Genomic DNA, 12834 nt, shown 5'->3' with positions numbered 1-12834 from the left:
GGGTAGGGGTTAGGGAGCTGCTGTAGATGATATGGTTCTTTTCTTAGATTAGGGTCCTCTTTAAAACTCTTATAGGAGGGAGACAAAGAAGACTTTAACTACCTTTTATTGGGTAATCTAAGTCCAATTGTTGAGGATTTGATGTCTTATATTCTGTTGCATAGGTTTATGGGTTGATTTCAAAGGGTCGCTATAAGTCCAAAGATACGAAGGATTATATGAGTTTTATGTAAAACAATACTTATTTATATATATATATATATTTGTTATGAATTGTAGTAAGGTATTCTCTATAATCTAAGAGAGGCATGAGGACGAGTGATTGTAACCCTATTAATAGTGAAATAGATCTAACTAATTTCACTGTGAAAATAGGAAATCTATCAAACCCCGCTACCCCTTACATTATGTGATTGTTTGTTTGTAATTTCGACTCATTTTTTGCATTGTTTTAGATTTCAGTTTCTACACTGACTTGATTCCGGTACATAGTTGGCTTGTCAACCAACAATGGGTAAGAAAATAGATAAGGTGGCTTCCTAAACTAATTTCTCATAGGATAAAGGTGGTTTCTCCTCTTTTGGTAACCATTTAGTGGTAGCAATTAGTTACTTATGAAAAAGAAAAAGATATAAAGGACACCTTTTTTTGGAGGAATGTATAACAACATTGCCTAATCCGGATTAACTATCATTTCCAGATTAACTATCATTTGGAACTTTAGTTAGTTACAAGGATTTAGTTGTTAGGTATCGAATTGGTATTGATATCTGATATAAATCTTGGATCGATCTGTATTGATCTAGATCAGTCAATTTGATCCTTACTCAATGATTTTACCTGATCTCAATCTTGGATCAAATTGGTATTGATATCTAATATCAATCTTGTATCGATACCTGATCTCTGATCAATTAGATAGTCAAAAACAATATGATACGGCCGATACAGCCATTCCGATATTCGATGGTCAAATATCAAAATTCATTGAATATTTTGTTGATATTATCATGTATTCATGCTCACCCCCCCCCCCCCCCCCCCCCCCCCCCCAAAAATCATGTTGTCATTGCATAATTTGAGGAAATCTACGACTATGCAAGAGATCCATCTCTACAAATCTCACCTCTTTCGCATGCCCATGTGTATCAGGGAAGGGTTTTCTATAGTTTTGTAACCCAAGCTTTGGTATTGCTAGCACTTCTCGCTTAATTTTTAGACAAAATTTCTTCAGTTGTAGATATAAATTAGGGAAGGTGATCTTAACTCTAAGGGATAGTTGAGTTGGCAAGGGACCTTCATCTGAAGAAGTATGTGATTCTGAGTTCGACTCTTGTTACCTTCTTGAGGCCACTCACACAGGGGTGTTTAGTGCTCTTCATTGCTTTTAATGAAAATTGAATAGTTCTCATTTAAAATGAAAGTGATCCCTGTCAGGTTGAGTGGATGCGAGGGTATTCAATAAGGATGAAAATTTTCATTTCAGAGGGGTAGGGCAATTATTTCATCCTTATGTCTAAGTGCAAGTGCCAAACAGCTAGGGGTGAAACAGGGCCAGGTTGGGCTGGGTTTCTTAAAGCCCTAACCCAACCCTAGGTCCTCAAAACTCAACTCAAACCCAACCTAACCTTGTCGGGTTCATGTTCAAGCCCAACCCTACTGGGTTCATACCAATCCAACCCCGCCCTAATTAACCTTGTCAAGGCCGGGTTGGGTCAAGCTGGGCTGGGTTGGGTTGACCTTAGCTTCTGCAATAGTTGGATTAACCTTGATTGACCTGTTTTTTCTATTCATATCTTATACATTAAAAACTTATAGAAAATTAAATACCAATATGGGCTCTAAATTCTAATATTAAAATTCAATGTTATATTTCGAGCTAGGTTGGGTCGGGTTGGGCCGAGCTGAGGCCCCAACCCGGCCCAACCCGAGCCTGACCTAACCTTGACCCAGAATTGGTGTTTTTCAAAGTTAACCCGCCATCTGGGTCAAAAAATTTGGCCCAAGCTCTATTCAGGTTGTCAGGGCCAAACTTTCACCCCTAACATAGCTTAGCATTCTTCTTTTCTCTATAAATTATTTTAAGAATCTATTTCAAGATATTTGAAAAAGCAAAGAAAAAAAAAACATAATGTATAATAGATCACCTCATTTGACAAATGTCCTATCCAAGGATTTCCCATCTATCCAATGTTAGATTGACAAAAAAATTAACTACCTTGTGGCAGTCATTGCAGATGTGCTAAATAGTTTCTAGTATTGCATATCATACGGAATTTCTTTGAGGGCAATTTTTTCCGCCACGGGCTAGTGAGATAAAGATAAATGTATATCAACTACCCAAATATCTACTATCTGGCATGTCAAATGAAGCACAAAGGTTGTATAAAGGTAGATCACATTATCGGATGCCTATTGTCAAGTTAAATTGCAAAAAATACTACTAAATGGCAAAATAGAATTTTAAAAATGTAGAGATTATGAGAGGGTGCATAAACACATACATATGGATGAAAAATACAATAATAAATGCTAAAATATGAGAGTTTATTTGATTGAATTAGGTTTTGAAATTTGACATATGACTAATCTAAATATACAGATATATTATACAATGTCAGATACAGTATATCATCCTGCCATGTGGCTCAAATAATAGATTGTTTAGATATGTTATCTCAACGGCACAACGTAAATTAAATTATATATATATATATATATTTTTATAAATAGTCATTAAATTTTTTCCAAAATAATAAAATAAGATTAATTATGAACATATTTATCTATCTGCATTATCAAAACTTAGGATATATATAGAATATTCTCTCTATTTTCCTTTTGGTCACTTGTTGTTCAAACCAAAATTTATAATAATTTTGGCCATTCCAAATGTCATGTTTGTATTTTTCTCATTATCTTATTTTGGCATTATTTTTCCTAATATATTTTATTATAGTGTGTGAAATAATGGTTGCAAAGTAAACATTAGTAATTGTAATTTACCCAACAATAAAACATGGCATCTATGTAAATACTCACATAAGTTACTTGGCTATTTCAGATGGGACCCATACTTCTCAACATATGTGCATGCAAATTTCAACATTGAAGTAATACAGATATAACTACTTTCTGTTTCTAGTACTCTTCTATCACAACTACCAGTACAGTCTAAGAAAAAAAAATTCATTTGTTAAGGCAAAAAAAAAAAAAAAAAAGCCTTTACTGCAAAGTAGATGAGTACAGTTCTTGCGCCTCATTTATTCTCCAACTAAAAAAATATGAACTGTTGAATGAGAATAGGACACCATACATTCGGTAGTATAAATTTGAGGCTTTTGCTGAACCATATGGCCACCTTTTAACTGCACATTTTTTTTCCTCGTAATTTAATGATAATTTTTTTTTTTTAATTTTAAACGATTTCTCTTTAATTTGTTTTGATACTTAACAAAGTCAAATTGAATTCAATTTTGATACGAAAGGAATGGACTAAATTAAATTTCAAGTAGAAAAATTTGGGTCACACCTAACATGCTATGCAGCAAATAATGAAAGAAATATATACAAGAATTTGTTATTTTACCCTCTTTTATGTCGCAATGAAGATATTTTGTTACATACACTTTAACAATTGGTCCTCTGGTCGGTCACCCCATATAGTAATCTTTTGAGAGCTGTTTTGGACCGTTGGATCTAAGATTTATTGTGCTTAAGTGTTGATTTGGAATATGTAATATGTATAATAATATACATACGTATTACAAGATACGGTGTATATGAAAAAATGAAACCTTTTTTTGTAGTTGTTCGCTCTATGGTTGTTCATTTGTCTACCCAAATGTAGGATTACAAATCTCATTTGGCTGAGGTGTTCATTTTTGGAGGCTCTGGCAGCTGTTCACCCTCTTCGTAAACATATGTATGGTTTGCCTTTCCCTCTTCCTCTCTCTCCGCCTTTGCCTTCTCCAAGCAAAGGCAATCAAATGGTTCTTCCACCATTTTCTAGGGAACACCTTTGGCCAATTAAACTAGTAGTAGTGATGGAACTTTCATGGGGATCTCAGAAAGAATGCAATAGTATAACTTCAAATCAAACCCAATAGGTCATCCACGACAAGAACCAAAACAAATTAACCATTAAAAAGAGGAGTGGGTCTTCCACTGCTTCTTAATTTCACTTGTGGGAGGAGTTGTGGGAAAAATGAAAACATGCAACATCAAATGTATAGCTGTTTTAGGCCTTAGGTTAAGCTCATTGCTGCTAAGTGGAACTATACCTTCTTCCTTCTGCAATGATTCGCAATTGATTTAGTGCTTTACCACCTTCGTGGGCGCTTAAGGCCTAAAATTGAAACTCTGGTTCTCCTCCAGCGACCATAAATATATCCTCTCAGAATGAAGTACCGACAAGAGACAAGAGAGGAAGGAGGAATATAGTGTATCTGGGATTGTATTTCACCTAAGAAATTAACGTATTTCATATAAGATTTTGTAATTCAACCAACGTACAAGAGTGTCTTATGCTAATTGAATGAATGAGATTAAACCCGGCCAGAGAAAAGTGGAAACAACTAACAAAAGATAGACAGAGCTACATTGCCCTTTATAGTAGAATACAACTTACCTACCCTAGCCTTATGGGCTAGCCTAGTGACCTAGTAATATCTTTGCAAAATGCAATTTCTAACATCTTTGATCTATTCATTCTACCAATGGGGTTGGTAGCCTAGTGGTGAAAATGCCCTCAACCCATCACAACTCGAGTAGGTTGGTTGTGGGTTTGAGTATTGGTATGCCCACTATCGCCCATTGGTCTTGCGAAAGCGCCACTTGTTGTGCAAGGACATGTCCTGGGGCTATGATCACTTGTGCAAAGGTAAATGATCTAAGTAGTTTGCTCCCCATTTTTAATCTCGAAAAATAATCTTATCTATATTCAATTCAATACATAATTTCATCTAAGTATTTGTATTTGAATATCCCTAAGATTCAGAAATCCAAATTCTCATTAAAAAGAAATATCATAATTTGAATTTGTAGTCAGATACCAAATAGCATAAAAATTCATTCCTAACATCTATTTATTTGGATAAATGAATTCAAAATTTCAACCATCCATTTATTTCCTCAGTATTAATTGAATCATATTTTCTGTTAAAGTTTCAACTTTTCATTGAGTGGACCACAGACAATTTTCTTGATAAAAAAATGTAACTTTGTAATGATCAAAACTAATGTAGGAAAAGAAAGGGCATGAAGTGAAAACCAAGAAAATAGTTTTTATTTATTTATTTATTTTTACTTATTTTGTGGGAACCAAGAGAAAGAGTGATCTCTACAAAATCTACTTTTTCACTTTATAAATGTACTTAAAGAGAAGCAAACCTAAGTTATCGATCCAAAGTTCTCTTAAATTTCTAGTTATTATATTAATTATTCTATTAAGTATAGACCTCATGTTTAACACAAGACAAAGAAAACCTAATAAAATAATTAAAATAATTCAACTACTACTTCTCTTACATTAAAAAACTATTTTCCTAAGGGTGTGCCACATCCTGAATGGCTCTATTAGGCATTTAAGATATATCTCATTTGGAGGTTACAAATGTAATGTAAAAAACTCTAACACCAAATGAACATTCTTAAAATCAATTTTTTTTTCTTAATGTTGATTAAATCACTTTGGCATTTTATCAATTAGACTTGTTCTTTATCCCTCAGCTTTTCTTTTTCATTGGTCAGTGGTTCAATCTTGGAGATTCCACTATGATGATGATGCCCATTATATTTATTCGATGCCAGTGGAAATCAAGAACATCACTATCATGGTGCCATCACAATGAAGGTAAACTATACTTAATTACTACTAATTTAAACATAACATAAAACAAAGTCAAGTTGATATGAGATGAATATATGCTTATAAGTTAAGAATCATGAAAAAAAAATCCATTTTATGATAAAGGATTAGAGCAAAATTACCTTGACCTCCTCCATAAAGAAAATAATTAACGACATAAAAAACAATGAATTGAGACTTCCGAAAGAAGCAACATAATCACATACTCATTTCGGTTGTTCCAATAAATCTTAACTAATTTTATAGAATTTTCATTAAACCCTCGTATGCTTGAAGAATTAGTATTCATTCAGTTAATAAAATATGCAAGAAGGTATTTTAATAAATCTTAACTAATTTTCTAGAATTATCGTCTCATATACTTGTAAAAAAATACTCTTTAATTAGATAGTAAACTATATAATATTAGTTAAGGAAAGGGTTCTCTGAGCAAGCGGTATAGGGGACGACATCAATGAGGTGCAACGGAACAATTTCATATATAGGAAGATAGTTACATCATTCATGTGAGGAAGAGTGATGTAGAGAGAGGGTGCTAATGTACCCTCCTCCCCTTGCGGCTTAGAGAACTTTCCCTCTAATGGTTATAGGAGAATATGATTTTTTTTTTTTTTTTAATTTGCATTCAAAATGAATGGAGAAAAAGAAAAGGCGTAAAATAAAAAAATCTAAAAGATTACTCAACACCATTATAGTTGTTAATAATGAGATTTGTGTCTGATATTTTTCTTTTTCTTAATTTAGATAATTATTTTCAAAGTAGAAATGCTTAACCAATTAATTATTCTTAGGAAATCAGGGTAATTTTTTTAAAAAAAAATTATTCAATCACCAAATGATTAAGTTTGTCTTCCCTAATGGGATTGCATAAGTGACTTGCCTATATGTTACTTCCTAGCATCTCTAATCTTCAAAGTAAACATTGCTAAAAGAGGGGGAAAATAGAACAAGAGAAGAAAGAAGATGCATCCTCTTATTTTAGCTATTAAAGGTAAAAGAAAAATTGAGGGGAGAAGAAAACTTTAAAAGTAAAGCTAGAAATAACTGTTCTAGAAGGCTCATGCTAATTACCTATTGAACTTTCACCTATGTTGCGATAAAAAAAAATTAATAAAAAAAATTCACCCATGTATTTTGAATGGTTTTTTTTTTTTTTTTAAATCATAAACTTTTTCAACCTTTTCTTAAATTTTATGTCTTGACTGAAATTTATTACATAAGAATGCGGAACACCGTGTAAAAGTAAGATTGTTCCACAGCGAGTTGCGGACTAGTGATCGTGGGTTCAAGTAGAGAAACAGTCTTTTTGCAAAGTAAAGGTAAAACTGTGTATATTATGACCTTTCTATATCTTGCAGTGATGGAAACCTTGCGCATTAAATATACCCTTTAAAATTTATTACATAAATTAGAACAAAATGAGTAATATGTATCAACAGTCACATGACAGTAAACTTAAGAGAAAGACTTTATTATAACGGATAAGTATAACCTAGCCATGAGGTCAGTATTTCTTATTTAAGATGATAAAAAAATATTTATAATAATAATAATAATAAGAGAAAGAAAAAGCGAACAAAAGAGGTGAGTGAAAAGGGCTATTCTTTGCTTTACTTTTGAGGCCACTCAATGAGGCACCATTTATCCTTTTCCTTCTTTTTCTAAAGCAATCTTGCTATTCTATAATGCCTTCCTCGTGAGCATGATCACTTTAAAGAATATGAAGAAAAAACTATTCAATCTCAATAAATACATCAAAGATATAATGCGAATAAAATATAATTATTCTTCCATATAACCCACTTGTTTCTTGGGACACTCATGTCTCAACCCATATATGTATATATAGATAAAAGATATTTATCAACACGTGTTTGATTTTTGGCCCAACCATCTATGCAAATGTTTATATAAAAATAACTCCAACGTGTAGCTTAGTTGGGAAGGGATCATGCCTGGGGAAGTAAAAGTCATGAATTTGATCACTCCTCTCCACTCTTCAGGGCCACCTCCATGAGGTCTTCCATGGTCCATAGTGATTGTGGGGTCTTACATTTCTATGATTTGCTTGGTACACTTAAAAGGGTGGATCATGGTTCTTTGTTACAAATTTTTTTTTTTTTTTTGACATTTAATCTTTATCTTTTTGAAATTCTATTCTTGAAATCTCTTGAGGTGTTAAATAATTTTTTATTTTATCTTTTTTAATCTTTTTAATACAATATATTTTGTTTACTAAGGTTAAATTTGTCATTTTACATATGTACTCGAAAAATATACAAGACAATGATAACTTTTATAATGACATAATTAAATTATTTTGAAAACCTTTTTAATATCTACTTTATATAAATTTTTTGAATAAAATAAGGGGCAATCAATAGAATGGTACATGTTCTAAATAAATCTATAAAGGTGTCAATTAGACAATCACTCTTTCTTTTTTTTTTTTTTCCCCTCGTAGTATTGAATTGAAATGCCTTGTCCACTTTACAAATCCATTTTAAATAAAGACAATTTTCCTACAAGTATGTCAAAGAATGAACCTTTTTTTTATCGGCATCTAGATCTCCAAGTTGGTATGAGGTTGAAATGTTGTGGATAGGCAAACTCTAAGGTCCCATGCTCATGACATGTCGAAATTTTAGATTAATATGAGTTGGCCAAGCGGTAAAATAAAGAACAAAAAAATTTAGGACAACCATGAGGGTGCACAAGACTATAATAAAAGTGCATGAACACACATGAAAGAATATAAAATCACATGGGAGGGTCAATGATTGAAAATTTGGGCTGAGATTTGAAACATCGCCTACTCAAGTCATTACCCTAAATATTTAGTAGTTAGATTTGTCATATCATTCTTCTAACAGCAACTCATCCCAACTAAATGGGGTTCGGCTGTATGGATTCTTGCCCTCCAATCAACTCTTTTAGTTCATTCAATTTGAATCAAATAATTCATCTGTATTTGAGCATCCAAATGCCTTCATTAAATATGGCCATGCTATCTCAAACGATTTTCTTGTATCTTATCATGTATCAGAGTTACTCCCAAATCAATTATAATATGATCATTCTTTACTTTATCATTCTGAGTTTTACCAGTCATCCATCTCAATATCCTCATCTCTATTACACTAAGTTTATCTATGATTCTTAATTATCCAATATTTTGCACCATACATTATATCCGATCATATGACTTCTGTATATCCCTGATCTTCTATGTGACTAAAATAGACCGTATGCATTAAAGAGATTATTTCCTTCTTTTTTTCCTCTTGACTAATGACAGGTATCCACGCCCTCATCCTGACTAGTCCCAATGGCTAAAGAGATTTTTTTCTTTATAGATGAAAAAATGGTTTAATCCCGAATCAAATGGGCCAACCCATTTTTGGCAACTGGAAGGCTCCTCTTCCATGCAAGAATCAAGATACAACCCTTCTCAACATCTATTTGCTTTCACTTTCAAAGCGTTGAGACAAAGGCGTGAAAGGAACACTGGTCCTAACATCAATCCATAGATGCAGACTTAATATTTCCACATCTATTAGTCGCATCTTTGTATGATAAAGACATTTAGGGATTGGAAACTTTGCACCTCTCTAATAGTCCATTTCAACTAACCTTTGATCTTAGCTTGAGGGGGATAAAGTTTTTGAAGAAAGGAACAAAGAAATGGTAAAAGAAAATTAAAACCCACTTGGTGCCCACCACCACCATGACTATACCTTCTTTTCTTACTTTTAAGTGGTGGCCCCCTCTCTATGAGATGGTGATGTTGGATATTGTCTCTTTTGTCAAGTTTTCATCCAACCAAGATGGTTGATTTTGGGGAAATCAATATCCTTATCATGGTCCATTTGGCAACTCCTCATTGGTTAATTTGATGTTGTCATTTTATAAGCTTTCTAGGCTCTTCTTCATAATTTTGATTATGGAAATTGAATTGATTCCTTCTTTTTTATTTTGTTTCTGTTTCCCCTCTTTTGGCTCTCTTTTATTGTACTGAGAAGCCCAAAATTAGTGGTCTCTAAGCAATGGTACTTGTAGATGCTGCCAAGACCTGAATAAGAGGGCTCATCAATCACCTTCCAGCATATTTTGTTTGGGTGTAAAGCTTTCAAATGCTAATGACCACTGCCGTTGGTAAAAATGTCAAATCGGATGGCTCATGAAAGTCTGCATTTGGATACGTTGGTTTTCTCATAAAAATTAAGGGGAGAGATTTCTGTTAGGGAGTGCAGCTTGAATCAGTGGGGATGCCAATGAGAGCGCCTATGAAAGCATAAGAAGAGGTGGAGTTTTATCGTTCGTCGAAAACAGGTCAGTCATAATTTCACAGGGACTTATATCTGGGTGCAAGAACCATGCTCCTACATGCTTATTTTCTTTAAAAATAAATAGGGAAAAAGAACTCTATCGGGGAGTGCAGCCTAATCCAAAAGCATTGGCATAGGCTCGCTTTCAGACAAAAATCATTTATCAATCAAATTAAAAATGGGCAATGGAATTAATTTTGTTTTGTTTTTTTTTTTCAACTAAGTCCCATGGCCACTAGGTGGGCTACCCAAAGGGATGATCACAGTAGGGTGTGTGGGGGGTGGAAAGGTAGTGCTATCAAAATGCAGTTCAAATGACTCGATCAAGTGACCAAAACCCAAAGCATGCTTCAACAAGAAAAAAAAGGCAATGGTTGGCTCAATAGGTTTCAAGGTGCAACCATCTTGGTTTGTACTTGGGATCTCCTTGACCCGACCTTCTTTTGGTGAGGAGAATAGGTAGGGATTATGGATTTCCCATCTCATCTGAAAATCCTCGACAATTCAATGTTCTAAAAGTAGATGAGATACCCGAATCTATTTGATAACCAGGTAACATGGTTGTTCTCTCTTTTAAAAGATTCTATCAACCCATTTGGTCAAGTCAAATTTTAGCAATGAAATTCACCCTAACTCACTTGGTTTAGGAAAACGTTTTTTTCACCGTATGTGAACACCCACCATTGTAATCTCATTATTATTTCCATTATATGAAATATGAAATATTTTTTTACTATTCCAGAAATCTCATCCGATCATCCATATAAGGAGTCAAAATCCTCGACAAGGATGCATGAAACATGGTTTGCACGAGGAGAAAGACTAAAGTTACAAAAGTCCCAGGGGAAGAGAGAGAGAGAGAGAGAGAAAGTGTGTGTTTTTTATATCTTTGTGATGTGGCGGTTGAGAACGATGGGGAAGTTAATTGGGCTTGAAGTAACCGACCATAATAGAAAAGGAACACTAAGCCAAAAGGGAAGATAAAAAGCCCACATAAACCTAATTGAATCAATCCAAAAGTAATAGACGTTTAAGACATAAACTAATGAATATTAAGATGTTAACATAAATCGGTTGTTAGTTATAAGTGCCACCAAGGAAAACAGTATTAAAGGATAATTAATTTCTATTTAGGAGATATAGATAATGACATTTTTTTTTATTTTTTTTTTGTTGAATAATGACATTTGAGGTCCCCATCACTATAGTAATTTTGTGGACCCAATGGTAGGTGTATCATCCTTTGACTAAGCCTTCTCACAAGATTAGACTGGGCCAGTCCTTAATTTGAACAATTTAGAAGAAACTTATTTCATCTTTCTTCAAGCCCATAGCAGCCCATTTGAGGTAGGTACATGAGTACTGAGATTGGAATGGGCTATATTGGATTACAAAATAAAATCCAACGAGAGGATGATGAGATGTTTGAGCAAGTCATTACCAAAAATGATCATCTTGGTCAGATCTCCATTTGATGGCATTTCGATAATTTTTACTAAAATTTTGAAATGTAGTTCGAGCAACTTTTTTTATTTATTTTGGACTAAACTTTATATGGTTGAACAAAGACACAAAAGCATGAGAAAGTGCTTGGTTGATTGTGTAGCGATGTATTGCTCCTTATCAGACGTTTTGCCCTCAAAAGTTAGCTGATTTTAATACGGTTTCATGTTTTATTTCATTCTCTGATGGAAGTTCTTTTCACTCTTCTCATGGTATTATTTCGCTATCAATCACATTAGGAGTATTTAGTCTTGCAAAGTGGTCCTTACTGAGTTCACACGGGATTCCATATTCTCCATGCTACTCATGTCAAAACGTAAGTTAATGACACTTTCGGCTATTAGACTCACACCATTTAGGGTGCGATACTCCATCATTTTACCTAACATCAAAACGCTTGTATTACTCTCCCACAACCCCATTTTCACAGTGTAGGATCGATCTGATACCAATTCCTAAACCCTGATTGCAACTTGCCCTAAGACCAAGTTTTATAATTTGACATCCTAAAAGACTTTGTTTCCCAATTTTGCACCCGACAGGCGGTGAGGTTGAGACCCTTGCAACATCATCCCAATGAATGCATCAAAACAGCCAACCTGAGAGGACCCATTAAGGAAGACATTATTGAGAGACCCCATTCACCCTAACAACCGATCCAATAACAAATTTCTTGATAGCTACCCAACAACTACTTCCAGCTTTAGCTCAACTAACTGCTCCTAAAAGTCCAACTGAAATCCTGCAAGACCGTACCCTAACCAAGACCATAAAAGGAATTCAGCTTGACTATTACCAACAAGCATCCTTTGTCAAAAGGTTTATGGGCCCTGGGTTGGGTCAGAACTATGATACCTTTATGATCAACTTGTTCTAGTGTGGACCGTTAAATAATTATTAAAAAAATTCAGTTGAAGAACTCCAGCTAATCCTTTTTTTTCCATGGTAATGATCATAGTTCTTAGGACAAGCCCCCAACCTGCCGACGCAAAACGGTGATGGATTGAGGATATTTTCACCACTAGGCTACCAACCCCATTGGTAACTCCAGCTAATCGTTAAAAGAAAAAAAAAATACTCTACTAATACTTATTTTATTTTTTTAGTGAAATTTCTACATTAATTTAAAACAAA

This window comes from Macadamia integrifolia, chromosome 8 (genome assembly GCF_013358625.1).
Source record: "Macadamia integrifolia cultivar HAES 741 chromosome 8, SCU_Mint_v3, whole genome shotgun sequence".
Lineage (NCBI taxonomy): Eukaryota > Viridiplantae > Streptophyta > Magnoliopsida > Proteales > Proteaceae > Macadamia > Macadamia integrifolia.
Note: the sequence above shows the minus strand (reverse complement) of the source record.